This window comes from Ornithodoros turicata, unplaced genomic scaffold (genome assembly GCF_037126465.1).
Source record: "Ornithodoros turicata isolate Travis unplaced genomic scaffold, ASM3712646v1 Chromosome28, whole genome shotgun sequence".
Lineage (NCBI taxonomy): Eukaryota > Metazoa > Arthropoda > Arachnida > Ixodida > Argasidae > Ornithodoros > Ornithodoros turicata.
The window spans coordinates 614,114-636,460 of record NW_026999351.1 but is presented as its reverse complement, the minus strand read 5'-3'; the positions used below and the strand labels follow the sequence as shown (position 1 = coordinate 636,460).

At 44.0% G+C, this 22,347-nt stretch overlaps 1 long non-coding RNA gene across 1 annotated transcript; it reads left to right on the top strand.

Moving 5' to 3' along the window:
* Positions 1-1,535: 1,535 nt before the first annotated feature.
* LOC135373640 (uncharacterized) lies at positions 1,536-21,904 on the top strand. Its single transcript, XR_010416531.1, has 5 exons — positions 1,536-1,595; positions 9,798-9,854; positions 9,925-9,951; positions 16,364-16,446; positions 21,751-21,904. It is a non-coding gene; the product is annotated as an uncharacterized LOC135373640 (long non-coding RNA).
* Positions 21,905-22,347: the final 443 nt, after the last annotated feature.

Below are 22,347 nucleotides of genomic sequence, written 5' to 3'. Positions count from 1 at the left end.
CAACGTACCTGAAGCGCGTGGTAGACGTTGGGATTTTGCCATGCACATAATGTTATAGTCCGCGAATGAAGAGCTGTTTGTAACTGATGTACCAGTAAAATATAGTATGCCGCGTTGTTCAAGAAACCGTGATCTTTTGCTGTTAAGTCACTGCTATACCTTTTGTAATGGTACCGTTGCGCAACTATATAGCGAGAGCAGCACACAGATAAGATCATTAAAGACACGTTCATGCTTAATTCATTTAGTTATGCATTTTATTTTCAATGTCTGCCACATGTTTCAGCCACACGTTGTGGACGTGAGGCTGACAGGTTAAGTTAGCGCTTGAGCAGAGCTCCCGTCGTGACGGGTAATCTTATGCTTGTAGAAGCTGCATTGTATGGGCGTGTTTCTTTTCTTTTTTGAGACTGTCTGCGGTTACGTTGTACTGGTCGACGTTTCAAGTTCGTTCGGGAAAGAATGGGGTGGAAATGAACGCCGCAATTTGATAAGTTTTGGCATCGAATTTGGATGCAGATGTCCGCGCGTCCCATGCCAGCGAGACCGGGAGAAAAGAAAGGATAGGCGGAACTAATACTATTGGTCAGCTACAGTGACGCATTATTGTTGGATATTCATGCACTATGCAATGTGGTTGAACGTACATCGCCACTGACCAGCAACCGGGGGAGGGGAAGGGCTGTTTATTGAAAAAGAATCGGAAAAGGTTAGTCAGGCATGGGCCGGCTTGGTATTCCTTCCATAAAAAGAAAACGAAAAAGAAAGAAATAAAAGAACAGCAATCGCCTGCGGGTTGTAGTCGTCTTGAACACAGGCGGGTCACCGGTTCACTCCTGCTATTCCTAATCCGGGCTTCTACTCCCGTTGACCGTCTTACCTCCCATCGCCCCCATGACGACCCAGATTTTTTGGCCGTTACGTCCAGCGCGTCGTTACATCCATACCGTGCTATTACATCCAACGAGCCGTTACATCCATTGTGCCATTACGTCCACCGATAGATGTCACGACACGATGGATGTAACAGCTCGTTGGATGTAATGGCCCCTGTACCTTCCACGCTGTTAGAGTGCAGTGCACAGTTCACCTTGAAGTGAGCAACCATTTCTGGGCGATGGCGTCTGTGTGATATACCTGTTGCCTCTTAGACTTAAGCTTTGGAGGAGCATGTCAACAGCACCTGGGATTCTATGACTTTGTGACATTGACTATGTACTCTACGCAATGAGGTACCAATGAGGTACCAAGCGGAGGCAGAGTGTCCTTGTGTTTAGTTATTTTAAACCCATGGTCACCATACTTGCAGTCCGTTAACATGACAGTTGGCGTAGTGCAGCTGGGTTAGCGCCATATAAACTACCTTTTTCAGATACTTTTCAAAATGAAGAGGCACTTCATTTCTACATTTTTAATGTACATCTTCTACTTCGTCGATGTTGTCATGAGAAGCTGCTTTTACTTATACCCTGCACGTGACGTGGAATAGCGCACATCATACGACGTACCACTTCCTCTGTGAGCCTTGAGTGAGCCCTGGCAGAAGACACAAAGGCACTTCCTATTTGAAAGGATATATCTACGACTCAGAATGAGTAAGCGAACTTGAAACTATGGTCTGGAAAAACTAATATCTAAGTTTTAGATTCGGAGGCCTAGTCGGTTCGAAATATCTTCCACACATTCCAGAGCTACAGTCTCATATGTCAGTGTCTGTGAGTGACGCGAGATAGCGTATTGCAATCATGTTCGTAAAAGAAGCGGTGTAGGCTAATTCGCTAGTCAGGTGCTTGTTAAGACTAAGGCGGTTTGTACTCGGCATGTGCGTTGCTGGCTTTTACAAATCGAAGGACGGAATACAGAACGCAAAATATAATAAGTGTAAGAAAGCGTCTTTGAAAACGTTTTTCTATCGATCTGTAGCGTAACCTGTGGAGCGGTACATTCCATGTACGGCAGACGACCCAACCTGTGCTTCCTTTAAGGCCGGCCCGCATGGTTCGTGTTTCTTTGAATATCTCGCTACGTAAAACTCTGCATTGCGACGCACCGTTAAAAAAAATACTCCTGTGAAAAGGAATGGGGCGCGAATCCAAATCACGCTGTTTGACTTGACGTGTGGTGATTGGTTGGGAAGCCCGTGAACTGACTGTTGCGTGAACTATCAAACCTTCCCTGATGCAGTGAATCACGGGCAGCTACGCCATACAAAATTTCGCGCTTGGTGTTAAAACCCTTGATTTTACGCAAGAAAGACGTACCGTGCGGGTCGGACTTTGGCAAAGCTGTCTCTCGCCTGCTGCTAGAGAGATCGCCTGCTACGCCTAACGTAGATGCAGGACGCGGTCCTGGCAAAGGTACAGCAGTTGATGCTCGTGCAAAGTGGTCCGCTAACGAGTTCACTGGGACAAATTAAAGTAACCATCTGAGCGGGTATGTAACACGTTTTATTGCTTGAAAGGAGAAGCGTTATTTTGCGGAAACCAAACAAAATCCAATTGCAAAAACCGATTTCGCGTCTGAATTGTATTGGACCGCTGAAATCAAAAACATTTATTAGTAGCAATAGGCGAGCAAAAAAGAGCAAATTAACAGCAATTCAGTGGCAAGATTAAACGATAGAAAATTAATTAAATAAGAATGGGCGCACGCACACCGCGCTCCCATTGCTGAAATGACAAAATGCTAGTTTACGCGATATGCTCATTTTGGAGAATTGTGCTCACTTAAACTGCGTATCCATTGGCGAGGCGAGTTGAGGCGAGTTAAGATAACCACCAGCGACAAGGCTGAATGTGCTGTCTCAAGTTTTCCGAAGTCTTTCAGGACGAATGTGAGCACAGTCCCCCTGAAGCCGACACAGGATACATACTAATCCCCATCCTTCCTGCTGTCCCCTGTCCATCTGCCCACATCTGTACGACGCTCATAGCCACCGTTGCTTCGCGGCGCAAACCGGGAAGAAATACAAAATTAAATAAGTTAGGATTACCGTTTTGAGTTTTTCACGGATCGCAGATTCTGTTCACGTAGAGCATGCGGCCATTGCTGAGATTATGTAAGACTACTTTTTCCGTTTTGCACATTTTGGAGACTGTTCAATTACACTCCGCATCCATTGCCGGGGCGAGATAAGGCTACTGTTTTTGCGTTTTTCACCTTGATCGCTCGTTCATTGCTGTGGTTGCATAAGCACATTAAGCTTGTTATGAATTAAGCTTATTCAATACGCACATTTTTGCACATTATGGAGATTGCGTTTACGGACGTTGGGCATTCTTTATTGATGTCAGATCAGGCTGTTTGCGTTTACCGCACCTTGGATATCAGAGTTCTAGCGCATCGCTCGCTGTCCTTTACGTACGCAAAGAAGATAGCGTTCGATTCACTCTGTCTCACTACTTTGTTGAGATAGACTGCGTATGCATAGTTCAAGTTTGATAAGGCTACTTACTGCGTCTTGCATGTTTTTGAGAGCGTGTTCCGTGTTCACGTACAGGTTGTGCTTCAATTGCCGTGGCCGGATCAGGCTGCTTTTTCTGTTGTGTATCCACTGTAGATTATGTTCGCCCAGATATGGATCACTCTCCGAGCTTGGACGAAAGTAATTTTTATAACATTTTGAAACCCCGCGCTTTCGTTTGCCGGTCGCTTATTTACTGCAAAGAGGGCGATGTATTCCTTGCAGAATTATCCTTCGGTTCCTGCGTCGAAGCTCGTCTGCTTCCTTCTAAAATATGGTGAACTTCGTTGAAGAACATAGCGCTACACTTCATAAGAGGTTAAATTCGCAGGCTCAATAATTCGCGAATTTCTGAGGAGCCTGGACCATGCAATCATTCACAGAACATTAAATTCACGATGCCGAGGTGCGTCGGCCCTGCATTTGGCGTCTTAGAGGCCCTACACCTTGAACTTCTAGGAAGAAGTTATCAAGGGGTTCCACAACTGAGTAGATAACCCGTTGCATTTGTCTTCATTTTGAGCCATTCCGATTGAGACCGCTGGGATTAGGGGTGCTTACTCGGCTGGTATCTGGGTCATCGCCGAATTGCCCCGTCTCCAGTCATTCTTGTAACCGCCTCGACTAGGTACGATTAAGACTCGATAAGTGATGCGGCAACTTTTACCCAACAAACAACAGACGTCCTGACGACGTCTGTAGGATATCCCATCTTGGACAATGGGATATCCGTGGGAGCAGCCTTAATATCCCATAGATATCTATGCGACATACAGGAGACCAGGATATGGGCACTGTTTGGACGTCGCAGGTATATCCCTGCGATGTCACCTCGGGATATTGGGACAAATGTGGGACGTTTTTGAACTGTTGTTCTGAATGTTAAAATTCAATATAATGTGCACTTATTTTACTTGATGCATCAGAAGTGACGACGCCACGGTTTTATAAAGGGAAAGTAGCCTACATACTTACAAAACATATGCATATGCTAATTAATGAATGTAAACATGTTAAAGGTGCTCTCACCCCAAAAATAAGAGCAGTCGTCCAATGTGCAACACAATTACAACGGAGAAGACCTGAACACATAGTGAGGCAAGGCAATGAAAAAAAAAAAAAAACGCGAACGTAAGTTACCCAAGCGCGTTGATCAAATTTCTTCCATGTTTCGTTCGCGCATTTTTCTGTCATTGGTTCGTATATTTCGCGGAACTTTAAATACGCGAGGAAAAGAGCGCTCGCGAATTTTGCGAAAATACCTGCGCTTTTCTCATTTGCTCTCAAAAGCTCACTTTGCGACGACAGAATTTTGAAAGGAGGTTCCGCCAAATATGGTACCACATTGCATGCTAGGCTTTCCGATTGATGTCAAGAGAAAGGCATGTAGCAGAACGTGCAAGCACAAACCAGTGTAGGCTACTCAGACACAGACGCCCCTTTGGAACACCGTGTGTCACTGACTTATATGGGAGAAATGTAATTACACCCATAACCTCGTGCATGATTGCGGCCTTCTCTCTGCGCGTTTTGGTTGCTTTTCAGAATTAAGGAACGGAAGTTTGAAGCCTCCGTGTGGCCACACTGAATGGCTTGCGGCCTTTTGTAATGTACCTTGCACTCCAAGTGTCATGCTGCTCCGAGGAAGATGCCGCCTATCATTACGAGATAGGTTTTAACTATGAAGGAGTTATCAGACGTTTCTGGTTGTGAAATAATGCGCGAGAAAGTGGGACAGGTATTTTTAAAGGGAAGCAGGTTATTCCTATTAGGATGTGATAGTTTGTTTCAATATTTTCGGTTGGCGTAGTGTATGTGCAACTGGCGAAAGAGCGAGTTTCAAAATGCCGCGTAGGTAACGCATTTGCATTGCCCCCCGCCAAACGCCCGTCAATCAGATCACAAAATAACGTTGGTATTTGTCGTTCGTGGTCACTTTCCACAAAAAGTGGTATCCCAAGTTCTCACGTTATTCAGTTCTATAGCATGGCTGTGTCCCGCGCAAAAAACGGCGCATGGAAACTTTATCTGGTCACAAAATCTGTAAAACAACAACAGCAACAACAATTTTATTACAACATGATAATTCGGGAGTTTCATTGCCGGGGGCGATACTGTACTACTTTGCTGGTGGTGATACGGGGAATGAAATAATGGGCCCCTTCACAATAGGGACCCAAGTCCTATGGTATCCAGAACCGTGAAGAGAGCTATGAGGGCAGCGCTTTGGCGGGCTGGATGTGGCCAGGGACCAATCAATTTTGTGAGAGAGGGGGTCGAAAGTCTAGCTCGTTAGGGGTTTCGGGTAGTACGGTTCGAGAAGGTTTCTAGTGTGCGCAATGATGAAGAATGTGCCTTAGATCTTCTACAGTACTGCGGTGACTGCATGCAGTGGGGAGAGTAAACTTGCCTCAAACGGCAACGCCACTGTGCTGTGAAAGCCACATCGAGGCGCATTCGATCAACTAATGCCGCATGTTGACGAGAGATATGTCGAGGCATGCGGAAAGTGAGCGCTGGATGAACTCTGCTCAGCATGGCTGGGGGACAATATCAGCGGTCCATTTGCGGGCAGCAAAAGGAGTCACGAGGCGTCGAAGTACGGACCGACGATCTCCTCTCAGCAGCGCAATACGCGTCAGGTCTCCGAGACGAGAGAGCTGCTTCTGTGGTGCTGCCGGTCTCTTCATTCCTTTTGACACCGCAATGGGCTGGAACCCATTGAGCAACCAGCCTGTGCCCTGCTTCATGACAAGTTTGTAAGCCATTCACACGTTCATAATCAACCGCGCGGATGAGCCTCGGATGCCAGAATTTTCATTTGCTGGCAGTGCGCATGTTGAGTCAGTGAATACGACCCAATCCCGTGGGGTAAAGTGAACGATATGCTGCAGAAAGTTCATGGCATGGAGTTCCGCGGCTGTTGATGAGGTTTGATGCGAAGGTTGATGTCGTTCCACTGCACCTTCGGATGGGATGACATATGCCGACGTGGACTTGCAGTTTTGAGATGCGGCATCGGTGCATGCTGCGGCAGACGTAGAAAACTTCGCGTCTACCTGATCATAAAAGTGATCTCGAAGGACTTGTGGGGGAACCTGATCTCGTCGTTCCTAGAGGTCCGGAAGACGTGCACATGTGGGTGGCACAAGCAGAGACCAGGGGACATTCGGGGTGAGACGTCCTTAGCTATGAAGTCAGTGAGAGCCCTGCGTGTCCTCTGCGCTACGCGATGGAAATCACTTTCAGGACAGTACCGAAACTTTCTGAGGAGTGGGTGACGGGGAATGTGCGCGCGTAAACGTAAGAAGTGTCGAGACGTTTTACGCTCACGAAGGACCTCCACCGGGAGTTGACCAGCTTCACCTAGGACTTGCCGTGTTACAGCAATTCTTGGCATTCCAAGGCAGCAACGAAGGCCTGGGGCAAACAGTGCCCAAAGAGTATTTAACGGCGTTGTACAAGTCATGTGTCTGATTGGAAGGCTGTAAAGCAAAGTCGCCCTCACCAAAGCCGTCTGAACAGCTAGAAGGTAGCGTTGATCACTGCCCCCATCCTAAGCCAGAAAGAGGTTGAATTGCAGGAAGCCATCGCTGCACTTTGGTTTCAAGGTGCTCCATGTGGCGAGGCCAACGCAGGTTCGCGTCCTGGACCACACCAAGGAAGCGATGGGAACGTACAGGCTCGAGGTTCTTTGCACCGACCCACTCTAGGAAATTTTCCATATCCTTGAGACTGAAAAGGAGCTCGACGCACTTGTCGAGCGAAAGGTACATTCCAAGTCGCGAGAGGTACGAATGGAATTTAAAGCTAGCTGCAAACCGCGTTGAATGGCTGGTCGTGACTTGCCTACAGTCCAAAAGGCAACGTCATCGGTATAGATAGAGAATACTACTTTGCGAGGAATTATCGATCGGCCTTCCTGCTTCCTTGGGGTACGCCTTGATCAACAGAGCACTTGGCCGTGGGATGTGCGGACAGCGACAGTTCGGTTCGTAGGAAAATCGTGGAGTCAGCTGAAGAGTCGACTACATAGTAAAAAAAAAACGAAAAGGCGTGGAGCACACAAATGTGCGAGACGGTATCATATGCGCACTTGATGTCCAGGAAATCCAATACAAGAATCCGCCGATAAGCACGAGCATGCTGGACTGTAGAGACTACGTCGAGAGCTGGATCAGTGGAGCTTCAGTGGCGAGGAAATGAGGGAACACACAATTTATGAGGGAACACACCTTGTTTCTTCGAGCCACCAGTCGCGTTGAGGCAAAACCATTCTCACCATCAGCTTTCCCATGGAGCTTGTCAGGCTTACATGGCGAAAGGAGGATAGAGCGTTTGAGGGATTGCCTAGTTTCAGGATAGGCACGACTAATGTCTCCTTCCAGGTAGAAGGTACGGAACCCTGTCGCCAAGACGTATTATAAACATGAAGCAGACCTTGGAGTGATCGCTCGTCAAGGTTTGGCAGTGCGGCATAGGTGATTTTCACAAGTTTCAACGCAGTCTTCAGCTCGATTATAGTAAGTCGCGGTCCATAACCTCCGGTGGCCGAGGCCTGTCTTGGTGAATTTATGTCATCATGCTCTGAACAAAACCGTCGTGTACCGCTGTCGTCGAGGCGGCCGCCGGTGTCGTCAGGACGACGGAGAAATCTGTCGGTAGCATGTTTTCGTCTACACCCTTAATGATAGCCAATGCCGCGAGAGGATTGTTTTGTGGGGGCGCATCCTTCAGAGCTCTAATTGTCCTCCAGATCTGTCCCAAGCAGTACACCATCATTGGTCTAATATCGGTCCAACATTGGCAGCCAGTACAAGTTACATTGCTCCAATATAGGCCGTACAACTCGGACAGATATTGTGCCAATGAAACTGACAATATTGGTCCAGTGTTGCAAGTTGAGCCAGTGACAAATATGAATGATCTGTACGTATAGTAACTGCCACACCAGTCTTGTTTTAACTGGCTTCAATATGTAGCACGGCAACAGGAACGCATCATATTACGGGTCATTATTTTTTCTTTCGTACAATTTGTTATATTTTTTGTGTAGATACTGCAACTTTGCCATCGGCTGCTGGCGATGGTGAAATAGTAATATCCCGCTTGGTCTGGGATCCGGGTAGTCACATAGAACAACCCATCATAGAAAACATATGCGAGCATCCCTCAGCAACCTTCATTGGGAACATCGCGGTAACAGCCAGAATCATTGGCAAAATTAGCAAATTTCGCGCACAACCCGCACCTTGTCTAAAGTGGAGCGTAACTCTCCTGCAACGGTGCGAGGCATACGTCTTAGCAACTTACAATCAATCTGTAATTGATTCGAGGCGCTTAACGTACAACATCAGTATTGCAGGAAGCAAGCGCAAGCAAGTATCTAACCACATTCCATACGGGATTACCAGACTGAGTTTCAAGACGAGCAACCAATGTGAGAAGAGCCCATGTTTGTGATGAGAACAAATAGAATGAAAACGTGACATGTATCCTTAATACAAAAATGCGACCCAAGACCTTTGTAAAGGAGGACGGTTTAGAAAAACGGCTGCGTCCGTTCGTACTTTTTTTTCTTACTATGTCTACCTGTAATTGTATTATCGAACGGGGATCACTTCAACCGATCCCACCTTAAGAATCAGGTTTACGACCATGCCCAGTTTCAACGGGTACCAGTTCAGACTGGGAGCGGTTGCAATTTGCACCAGTTGAACTGTTATAGAACAAGGACCACTCCAAGTGGTACCACTTCAACCTATTCCAGTTCAACAATCAGATTCAGATCTGGTCTGGGACAGATGTTGGCCACGCGTGGGTATACCTCATGTTCGAAGTTCCTCTCGTTGTTGTCGTCAACGTCTACTGTAAGATTATGGTGGAATGATCACGGATGAAGACGGATTAACAATCTGAGAAGTCGGGAGCGCGGAAACATACGGCGGACGTTGGGCGTTACATTTCTAGCGCGAAAATGTGAATAAAGTATTACGGTCGATTAACATTGTAGTTATACACGGGTCTCCTAATGTGTGCAGCCACTATTCCAGGCATAGAAACAGTGAATAGCTGTATTTGCATTTGTGTTGACTGATAAACGGTAGATCCCATGGGAGAAGACATACCATTTGTGCATCGTTTTCTTCGGGAGTGTTGATGTGCTCTGTTCTAGAAGGACATCGTTTATGGTATCTCCACTCTTGAAGCACGTATGCGACACTGAAGAAAATGAACCAAAATTGCCGAACTTGTTCACAACAATTTCTCTTTTTTCGTGAATCTTTGTGCCAGACAACGGTCTCCAAACTCATTTATGTCTTCTCTTTTGCAGCTGACGCGAGTTCCATGAGTTCTTTGAGTGGAGTAGAGTCGGCGAGCGAGATGTCGCGTAAGTTCTCTTTCCCTGCCTAATGTGTTGAACGGATTCCCTTTATATGACCATTTTCTTGAACTTGCAGAAAGCACGGTCGGAGCTGCAGGAGCAGGTAACATGTTCTGTTCTGAATTCATATTGTCTAACAGATCATGCGCATCCTTTCTTTTAGAAATATATGAGATACGCGCGTTGATACATCGTTCGGACCTGACCAAGCTAATTACCGTCGGCAAAATAAGGGTTAACATCTATTTCGGATACGCACACATCCCTTGCACAGATGTAATATGCGCCGAACGACCAACTGTTAGAATACACAACATGTGAGCTGTAGTACTTTATTGGCTGCCTGTGGGGTTCGTATTTTAACGTAGTCAGTTCAAAGCAGTGGTGGCCAAGTGTCCCGCATAAGTAGTACGAAGTACCACATTACAAAGGTACTAAAGCACATAGCACAAGTATATTAAAGTAACCATTAGATGCATTACCTATTTAGTTTGCATTCAAATATATGAAGAGCGCAATACACACTTTCGTTGTTTATTTTTTTTTTCGCATAAATACAGTTACATTTACTTGTGACCATTTACAAGGTCGTAAAATGCATACATGAAGAGTGTGTGTGCCTTTTAGGACTGCTCTCAAGCGGTGAATCACCCCAGGCCATAGTCATGATTTATTTGTTGTTGTTGTTGTGCCTTTTAGGTATTATACTTTTACTGGATCGTGTGATACCTAAAAGCCAAGCATACGATTCCGATATCAAACGCTTAGTATCTGTCAATGAAGAAAACAATGGAAGAATTCAGTGGAATCATGTATTGGGAAGAAAAAGAAAAGCCATCGAACCGTCATAACGTGTGTAACTACAAAACACCATGAAGGTCTTTGGAAGAACTGCGGAAGACAGCGAGGGCCCAGCCTCTGGCCTGTCCTCCTCCTGCGCGCCTGTTATTTTCCTTTAGTTGGCAACTCACTACCATCTCCGGAGCAATCGAGGCCACTATTAATTCACGCCCTCTGACCTATCCTTCCAATGACCCCCCGAGATTTCTCTCGCTTCCAGCTTTTTCACAGCTCCCAGATTTTTCGATGACAAACCAAAATTTCCATCAAACCCCCCTGATCGACAGAAGCGCCGTCCAGCGCCGTGAAGTTATATTTGCTCACTTCTGGCGTAGGTGGACTCGGGAGTACAGCTCCGCAATGCCATCTGCCCGCCGTTTCCAAGACCTAGGGGTCGTACCCTTTGCAGTATAGGCGAGCTAATACTCATGTCTTTTACTCATGTCGGGGAGTGGAAGAATTGTGGAAGACAACGATACTCTTCCCCGACCACCCTCTGCTCCTTCGCGCATGTTTTATTCGTTTCGCTGGCTAGTCAACAGTCTGAGCAATAAACCTTCGTGTGTTCCAGCTGGAGTCATTCCTTCCCCGTACGTTTCCCAACAATATTGTTATTGATAACTCGGCATGTTGAGCTTGTCAACGGTGGCGTTTCACGAAAAATGCCTCTTCGAGACAGAGCAAAAAACAATCGTAATTCCCAGATTGATGACTGCTGTTAAAGTTGAATAGTTGAGTACCTCGTGGAAAAGCACGAGAGAAACGTTGATATGCACTTTTAAGGGTAGGTGCTCAGGAATGCACTTGAAGGCTTCCCTTTACGTAGAATGCTAAAAAACAAGAGACAGCCAGACGCATAAAACTACCAACAATGCTTCCCGTATTCCGAAAACGAGTGTCCAATTTTGTAATCGCTGGTCATCCATATGTTTGGGGAACACTAACGAATAAACCAATGAGCTCAATCTGTATTTGTACCAAAACTAAAGCCCGTGCGTATGACGATAGGCTAGCGCTTGCACACAAAATAACAAACGGTCACTGATGGAAGCTGCAAAACACACAAGAAAACTACGTTCGTTAACCCACACTATATAGGGTGTCTCAGGAAGCACTGTTTTACGTGCCGGGACCTTAAGCAAAAAATATTCAAAGCTAAAGATAAAAAAAAACATCCGCACTTAGACTTTTTCGACTAATTAACCGGTTTGGGTATACATATTTCTTGCGTGGAGTAGAGCCCGGATTCGGTGTTTGGATCAGCTATCCCGCTGTTAATTTCGTGTTCATTCGCCTGGTTGGCACACCAGGCGGGGGTGTCCAATCCCCGAGATCGCAAAAGACGCTTGGTCTTCCTCTACCCGACTAGTCCATAGCTCTCGAGGTGCATACGTCATCATCCATGATGATAGCACGTTATCTCGCAAACGGAACGACAGAACCGCAAGCGCTGTTCACCAGTCACTTTGATAAGGGACAGGAAAGACACCAAAGCATCTCTGGCAGCTGTTCCTAATCTTCCGTCGCCCCCGTATGTGAACCGCGTGGATGAACACGAAATTGACAGCCGGATAGCTCCTCCATAGAGCGGATCGGTGCACTGCTCTGCGAAAGAAATATGTCAACACAAGCTGATCAATTCCTAAAAAAATCGCGAACTGTCGACGTGTTTTTTTTCTTAGAATATTTATCGCTGAAGGTCCCCATACGTAAAACGAAGGTCCCGTAAAATTAGACATTTAAGATTTTTATATAATCAGTGAGCAAATGAGTGGCTCACTTGTCAGTTCCTGACCGATGTCCCAAGGATCTTTACCAAAGAATAATTCGATGGTGCCACCTGCTTACGAATTATTCAATTTTGGTTTCAGGTACGGTTGCATTGCTACAGCGGATAATGCGTTTCAGTTAGATTTTGTGGAATATAGCGAGCTGATAGACACGAGTAACTTGTTTAAGTGCTAATCCCGCACCAAAACGCAGGTCCCAACTATGTATGCTACCGAGAATAGTACGTTGAGATGAAGGAACGGTGGTATACAGGTGTAAATGTCGACCTTCTAGACACGTCAGTAGGATTGAAGTAACATCTTTTGAAAGCAAATCTACATATGCATTTTTTTTCGTTCTCGCCAAATTATTTATTTTCCAGATAGTGTGTTGTTACCCTTTATTTAACACATCCACGCGCCTTGTGACGACATATGTAACCGGAATAGCCGGACCAGGTTATTAACCCGCGTTTCTTTGCTGTAAGCTAACGTAGAGGATAAATTAGCGCTGTATCCAAAGGTTTGTACCATTAGCCATCAAAGTGACTTGGACTCGCAGTTGCCCTGACCTACTTCTCTCTGAGCTTCCTCGACTCTCAAGCGATTAATACGCCGTTCTTTCTGGCTGACCTTGCGGGAGCCCAACTTTCAATAAGTTTTCCCCTAGAAAAAGCATGATGAAATACCAGCACTGATAGGTGCTATTAACGTACGCCTCCAAATTTTATATATCACGATTGTCAGACCGGCAGACGTCATATGTAGCCAATAGTTCGTTTTATTTCACGTTTTGAATGTGTATGGTTACTAGCTCCTGAATGTTAAGAGCAGACATTGTGTGTTTGTTTCACTAGACAACCGCGATCAGAGTAAACAGCGATTACGTAAGGAAGTGTGAACGAACGATAAGTATTATGTCAGTGTGTTCTTCTTTAGTTCGATGTCCTGCGCACTGTGCTGTCTTCTGCGTACCCCGATTACAGACTGCTAGTACTTGATGCAAGAAGAATAAGTATATGTGAGACTGGTGATCACGTCGGTGATATAGGATTTTCCCCCAGTCGGTCATGTGTAAAATGTACCGTGCAGGAGCAGGCATGCAGTGTATGGTGACGGTTGTTGCCTGTAAACGTAGAGAAAAAGTTAAATATGTTACGTCTTACGAGAATATTTCTGGTGAGAGATAACCGCCCAACTCGTAAAAGCAACCATGTTCCATGTTCCCGATTGAGTTTCTGCTATTGATGACTATACAAAACCTCAAAAACACAATGCAGTCCTTTGAATATCTAACCTATGTCAGGTTCAAGTGAGTGAAACAGGGAGTCCGCTTGGACATCTGACGAACATTTACGGAGACAATGAGGTGCAGAAGGTGGGATGTCTTACGGACATTGCTATTATATCTCTTTTGGGTGTTTATGTATAGGGCTATTTATTGACTTGTTTATTGATGTGAGTACCTCAAGTACCCGCAAGGCCGTTACATAAAGATTCAAAAATAAATTTGAGCGCTAGTGTAGGAAAGAGAACCAAAACTGTCCCTGTATAATTTTGGAAATACGCGTACATTTAGCATAGTTTGTTAGCAAATACGTATAATTAATAGTAACACGGGCACAAAGACAGTTTCTGCTCCGATTTCTTCTTTTGCCTTGCGTGGCTCAGCTTATTCGACAGGTGGCATTTAATACATCTAATATTTTCGCAGGAATCTTCAATCTACACACACTGTGCGAGATCAGTGTGAGACAATAATGTCAGCTCTTACTGAATGTTGCTTGCAACGATAAGAAACCGAATCTTCTGTAATGGTTAAGAGAAATTCTGCTTGCGGCTTAGAATCCCAGTAAACCAGAAATATCTCAGGCGCGTCGTGGGAAAGTTGCGCACATCGCATATGTCCAAGACGTCTACCGGACTGCATCTGTACGTCCACAATGTGACGTTGAAAACTATCTGATACTGTGTATTCCTGGGATATGTGCAGGACGTAAAAAGAATGGACTACTAGTGTATTATTATGATCATTAGTTCATATCCCGTGCCGGCGTCATTTCTGTTCATATATTTGCAAAAAACAAGCACACTGCGTTATGTGATGTGATGTTATCTTGATCTTTCTCAAAGTCACTTCACATTGTTTCAGACCCCTCACATATTTCACAATCACGTCAACAAAGCTTAGTGAGTGGGAGGAACTACCACACATCTTATATATTTGTGACCTTATCTTCTATAAATATACTTACAAATTTGGTTGATAGGCGCTAGAAATGTACAAGTTATGGCTGGAAATGCTAGGGTATTCGCTGAGTCATCGGCCCGGGTCGGACAGCATAAAAACAGGGAAACGCAGGCCGGGTCGGGCCAAGAAAAGTCGGGTCGTGCAGAGCTCGGGTCTTCCCTACTGGCACAAAGAATATGGATAGAGGACAAGCAAGTGTGGCTTTGTGCATAAGATGGCCTAAAATTGCGGGTGGTGAGAGAGTTCCCAGCCGTTGGTAAATAACGAAATAAGTAAATACCCAAATGGCGAGAACAAATCAGTTATAACACAGAAATAGTAAAATGGGAGCAATCAAATTTTGTATGTTGATAGGTGGTACTGTTTATTCATGACCCCCCTCACACACACACATTCATTTAGGCATTACCAATAACCATCATAGTTCCTGCCCCCTAGCTTCAAGTCAAATCTTTTGTACTCCTGACAACAGTGATACCGTAAGGCTTGTGAACATGAGTCGAGTAACGACACCTACAAAAAAAAAAAAAAAAAAAACCTCGTACGTGTTAGCACATTGACTTCATATGTTTATTATTGGAATTTTTAGGTCAAGAGGGGTAAGTACCGATCATTTCTCCTTGATTGATCCAAAGCAAGCAGCGTGCTCGGTATATTGTGTACCTGACGACAAACATTGAAAATGAATTTAGCTCAGTGTTTAATGAGCAAAGAAGTAAGATGAAAGAGAAATTTTGTAATTAATATTGGGGGGGGGGCGGCCCCAATTCTTTCCCCTATGGTTTTTGGAATAAGCCCTTCTCTTGACACGGCAGGGTTGATTCGAAAGCCTTACTTTCGGGACTGTGTTGTCGCATTGAACCAGTGAACAATAGCGTTTTGACGCCCTGCTGAAACACTCTGCTCTGAAAAGAAAGCTAGTGTACATCTACATATCCTTAAGAATTCAGTTCGGCAACAAATTACCTGGCTAGAACACCCGGGTTACCTACTGCAAGGCACTCCACGAAAGCAATTCTGTAACTGAATCATCTACCACGGCATGCATCTTGTGCAGAATTGCATAGGTATAATGACCCCGTTTTTCACGAAGTGTTACATTCCTTTGAAAAAGCAGGTTCTCCGCCCAGCTTTCAGCACACTTCCAGGGTGTAAGTCACAAACCCTCAAAGATCACATCATTCATGCCGCAGTCCTCTAGGAAAAATTGTCACCTAAAGCATTCAAAGACATTGTTCTTCAGCGCAGCAAGATTTACATTGGGGGAAGTAAATGCTGTATCACTAATCCGTTATGCGAACATTGTTCGAAAGTTGAAAAAAAAAAAACACTCTTCTTTTTTTTTTTTTCTTTTTTTTTGCTCAGACTGCCTTAGCATTTGGATCCAACGCCAGGTTATGTTAAGTGTGTTGGATTAAGTGTGAGAGATGACACAACCCGTGTCATTATGAACAAACAAGTCCGTGACTACTTTTGTATTAGTCAGCTGTCGATGAATCTACCTGCACGTACGTAGGGTCTTCTTGTAGAACATATTATAATTTTGGTTGTTTCTGTTTGTCCATTCGGGTCTGTTGGCTACGTGTTTCCTCCTTATACCCTCAGGGTAGTGCTACCTACAATGTTGTTTGCTCAGAAATCTGATTTCCTTGCAGCTCCAACAAGAGAGTGATAGCAATATCCGTTGCTGCGCTGGGCTTGCTGTTGATAGGTGGGGCTGTCATATTTGCTTTCACAGGTATGACAACTCAGTGTGAGAGGCTATAGTCGATTTCCCGCGGTGATTAGTTCAAGACATAACGTGAGTTTCATCTTGAGGAGCCATGTCCAGAAATGTGAGCGGTGCTCTTCAGGCAAGAATTAAAATCGCGTGAAATATAATCGTACAAACCTAGTCAAATAGCATTATGAAAGAAGACAGTTAAAGCTGTATCGCTGTATCGTTTTGTTCCACAAGCTTCAGTATAATATCACCGTACCATTTACCAGCATAGCTGGGCGAACTCACTCATGAGGGCCCTCATGAGTGCCCCTCACCCTCACCTCATGCCTTTGAGGTGAGGGTGAGTGAGGGCAAGCCCGCGATCAGGCCATCCGTGAGTGCACTCACGAGGTTCTTACCCTCATGAGGTCTCCTGTGAGTGCACTCATGAGGTCTTACCCTCACGAAGTCTCCTGTGCGTGCACTCATGAGGTTTTGCCCCTCATGAGACCTCCTGTGAGTGCACTCATGAGGTCTGAGGGGCGCCAGGTCTGTGTGAGTGAAGTCACTGGTGAGGCCTGAGGGGTGTGAGGTCAGTGTGAGTGCATTCAGAAATGAGGTTAAATGACGCTTACGAGACGTGGGCAAGTTATGAAGGCACTAGTGATATGGTTCCAGCGATCCAGCTACCGGCAGGGTGCACTTTAAAGGGCTGATGTTCTCGTTTTTAGCAATTTCGTCTACGTCGCACTGGGAACACAGTCAAGCATCCTGAACTGATGGATTAGTTGGTGATATGGTTCCATCGACCCACGTACACGCAGTGTGCACTTTAAAGGGCTCGTCTGCCCGTTTTTAGCAGTTTCGTATATGTCGCGCTGGGAACACAGCAAAGCGTCTTGGCTGACTGATTACTTGGTGACGTGGTTCCAGCCACCCAACTATACCGGCAGGGTGTACTTTAAAGGGCTGGTGTGCCCGTTTTTAGTGAAAATATTTAGTGAAAATATATTTATTAAAGTCATTAGTGTCGAGAATTATGTTATGATCTGTGTGAAAGAGAAAAACTCAGCAAAAAAATCTGATGCAATAGCATTGAAGGGGTATCACATTTTTTATTAGTGATAATCAAGCAAGTTTTCAATTAAGCAGGAGGAGTATCACATTTTAATCAAAGAAGATATTTTTAATCAATACGATTACAATCAAAATTAAAAGTTTTATTATAAAAAGTCTAACATGACCACCATATTGGAGCTTTAATTACAAGTGCCGGTACATGTAATTAATTGTGTACAGCAGAGAACCTGGAAGACCATGGGACAGGAAATAAAATCTATAACACTACAAAGAAGATATTCTTAATCATAACAACAGAAGGGGAGAATAATCTATTATTTCTCGTATAGCACGCTCCTAGCCAACAACCAGCTATAATAATATCTGCCCTGATTTGTTGAAGACCGGAGGCGTACGCCTGACAGTTATGAACATTTTCGAGCGCAATAGGAAAGATAAGTTCCAACATTACACAATTAATCAATTTCTTATTAAGTAATCAGCATAGACATACGGAAATAACGAGAAACAAAACAATCAACCGCTAATAGAGAACCAAAACACATCACGTAGACAAGAGGTACATGCAGGAAAATAAATGAAAAAAGAATCTATCAAAACGATAAACATGCACGGACGAATAGCAGACAAACACTTTGAACGGCACATGATGAATAACTTAATACAGCACAGAGCTAACGCTGAATAGCAGAGAAACACTCTAAACGGCGCATGTACCAACGGTAAACAACAGACACGTGCAGGAAAATAATTGAAAAAGAATCTATCAAAACAAGAAACATGCACGCATGAATAGCAGAGAAACACTATGAACGGCACACCATCCACACGTAGACAATGAAATAATGAGAAATACAATCAATAGCCAGTACAGAACCAAACATATGCACCAAAGCAAACAAGAGGTACACAGAAGAAAATAATGAAAAAAAGCAATCAATCAAAACGATAAACATGCACGGATGAATAGCAGAGAAACGATTTGAACGATGCATCTGCCAACATGTAAACAACACACAGGAAAATAATAGTAAAACAAACTATCAAACACTACAATTTGAAATTGGAATAATATATCTTTGAACTATCATAAAATCAACCTTGCGAGCTAACAATATAGAATTTTCATCCTGCTCAGGCACTATAAACATTACCTTGACAAAGCTATCCAAACACGCAGCACAGCTATACTTTACACAGTACAACCTGACTCGAGACCCGGTGGGGTCACTCTCTCCCTCTATGCAGCCCGGTGGGGTCACACTCTCCATCTATGCAGCCCAAAGCGAGGAATCTGTTGTCAATCTGTGGTTGGGGAAATCCTATCTTTTTCACATTCTTTCCTCCAAAAGGAAATATTCTTACGACTGGTGTACAGAGACGATTTTTTTTTATTGATCGCAAATATACATTGGAATTATTCGACTCTCAAGAACACAATAAGAATTCTATCAAAAAACAATAGCACGCAAAAAATCTAAGAATAGACTTTTATGTCAGTGCACACTGGTTTTAGAGAAACATTATCTAAGCAAACGAGAAAATATTATCAGCTAAAGAACTTTGATAACACACATACCGTCCCCCCCTATTGCACTTTACTTTCAGTACATTGTGCTGCTTGGGTACGTCTTCGAAATGTTCATTCAATGCTTGTGAGAGAATGTAGATATCTCTGTGACAAGTCGGGAGGCGAACATCGCAGGTAGGGAGAGAGTGACCCCACCGGGTCTCGAGTCTGGTTGTACTGTGTAAAGCATAGCTGTGCTGCGTGTTTGGATAGCTTTGTCAAGGTAATGTTTATAGTGCCTTAGTAGGATGAAAATTCTATATTGTTAGCTCGCAAGGTTGATTTTATGATAGTTCAAAAGATATATTATTTCAATTTCAAATTGTAGTGTTTGATAGTTTGTTTCACTATTATTTTCCTGTGTGTTGCTTACATGTTAGCAGATGCATCGTTCAAACCGTTTCTCTGCTATTCATCCGTGCATGTTTATCGTTTTGATTGATTGCTTTTTTTCACTATTTTCTTCTGTGTACCTCTTGTTTGCTTTGGTGCATATGTTTGGTTCTGTACTAGCTATTGATTGTATTTCTCATTATTTCATTGGTTACGTGTGGATGGTGTGCCGTTCATAGTGTTTCTCTGCTATTCATGCGTGCATGTTTCTCGTTTTGATAGATTCTTTTTCAATTATTTTCCTGCATGTGTCTGTTGTTTACCGTTGGTAGATGCGCCGTTTAGAGTGTTTCTCTGCTATTCATTCGCGCATGTTTCTCGTTTTGTTAGATTGTTCTTCAACTATTTATCCTTTGTGTACCTCTTGTTTACGTGTTGGATTTTGGCTCTCTATTAGCTGTTGATCTTGTTTCAATAATATTTTCTTGTCTGTTGTTTACACGTTGGCAAATGCGCCGTTTAGAGTGTTTCTCTGCTATTCAGTGTTAGCTCTGTGCTGTATTAAATTATTCATCATGTGCCGTTCAAAGTGTTTCTCTGCTATTCCTCCGTGCATGTTTATCGTTTTGATAGATTCTTTTTTCATTTATTTTCCTGCATGTACCTCTTGTCTACGTGATGTGTTTTGGTTCTCTATTAGCGGTTGATTGTTTTGTTTCTCGTTATTTCCGTATGTCTATGCTCATTACTTAATAAGAAATTGATTAATTGTGTAATGTTGGAACTTATCTTTCCTATTGCGCTCGAAAATGTTCATAACTGTCAGGCGTACGCCTCCGGTCTTCAACAAATCAGGGCAGATATTATTATAGCTGGTTGTTGGCTAGGAGCGTGCTACACGGTGAAGTTCATTTTTTAATATATTTTCTGTGTTGGATTCATAAAACAAAGTAATGTTTGTAGTGTCTCTTAGAAAGAAAATTGTATGGGGTTCGACTAGATTAAGTCACGAGGATGATTTTATGACAGTTAAAATAATAGATTATTCTTCCCTTCTGTTGTTTTGATTAAGAATATCTTCTTTGTAGTGTTATAGATTTTATTTCGTCTTGTGTTCCTGTCCCATGGTCTTCCAGGTTTTCTGCTGTACACAATTAACTACATCTATCGGCACTTGTAATTAAAGATCCACTATGGTGGTCATGTTAGACTTTTTATAATAAAACTTTTAATTTTGATTGTAATCGTATTGATTAAAATATCTTTTTTGATTAAAATGTGATACTCCTCCTGCTTAATTGAAAACTTGCGTGATAATCACTAATAAAAAATGTGATACCCCTTCAATGCTATTGCATCAGATTTTTTGGCTAAGTTTTTCTCCTTCACACAGAGTCATAACATAATTCTCGACACTAATGACTTCAATAAATATATTTTCACTTGTACTTTTGTGTATGGCTATCCTTTGCATGTCTCTGCATGTAAACCGCTCACCTGTTGTAGCGGGAAAAAATTGTGATTGAAGTCGGCACAGATTGAAAAATGGCGAAAGAAGTCGGCCCAGGCTGAAAAAATGTGAGCGGGTAAGCGCGCACGCAGCCCTCCGGCCACGCTCCGCCCACCGGTAAGAGCCTCCACCCGAGCGCCGCCTGCTGGGTGTGGGAAAAAATACGCGCAGGGCTCAGGACAGGGTCCAGAGGTCCATGTTGCTAACTGGACCGCCCGAAGCCTGGACCCCCCCCCCCCCTCCTCCTACTACTCTTCTCCACACAACACGGCGGGGCAAAGTTTCGCGAAGGCAGCTTCCCTGCATAACTTCCAACTCAGTCAGTGAGAAGGAGTCGGCTTTTACACGTTGAACGAATTGGCAGTCTGGTTTCTGATTGAATCTCATTAACGAATGAGATCGTGTCTACTATTTCCAGCAGGGATGGTGCAAGCCAAGAACAATCTTGTCGTTCACTCTTAGAAACGAACTTCAGCGCAGCTTAAAGTGGATCATCATCTGGAATGATATCGTTATCTGCCATGAATTGTTAAAAAGGGGAGGTGTATGCCTGTTTTGTGACACTTATGCTGTCCATAATTGCCACAAAAAGGTTTAAGTCTCCCGTTTTCAACGAATGAGGGCAATAACAAAAGAGGTTGGCGAGTTGGTATACGTAAGATATTCTGGAATGTACACAAACGGCAAGGATGAAGGATGGGGACATCCAGATTTTCAAAATGGAATCCCGCGATATGTATGCATCTGTCGAGTGAATAACTTCGCGTGGTGCGTTTTAGTATTCATGTTAAATGCTTGGTTTGAAAAGAATATCGTGACGGAAGCATTTTCTGTGCTCCTTTAACAGCTTTATCCGGTGGCGACACTGGCGATGCTGGCGGCGCTGACGACTCTGCCGGTGGCAGCGACGGAGGGGTACAGTATGATCCTCCCAGTGGTGTGGCCTCCGCGGACAGCCCGTCTTCAACAACTTCGTCTACGACAAGTACCACTACAACAACTACGACAAGTAAGACATACTGAGCTGCATAGCACGACGGCTTTCCTCCAAGCTAGAAAATGCTGCAACATTATATCTAAACTTTCAATATCGTTCACCAATAGGAACTGCACTTCAAGCTCCGTCGTATATAAATTTTTTTAAGGAACAGCTCATAATGAGTGAACGTACATCACTTGCACTAGTTCGTTAGGTACTTTATATTTAATGTTGGAAGTGCGCTTCCAACATCAGTGGAAGAACAATTCATCTGTCTTTACCCACGAGCGCTACTGGTTGCATCATATGCATCTCTCATAAATGCCTAACGGATCGCGCCTTTGTTCTCTACACAGAACGAACAACTCCAACTTCACCCGAAATGCACCTCCTCGTTCATGCAAAATGAGTTTCTCAATTTTGTCTTCCTATTACGAAAATTAGTGAAACCAAAACAATCGATAG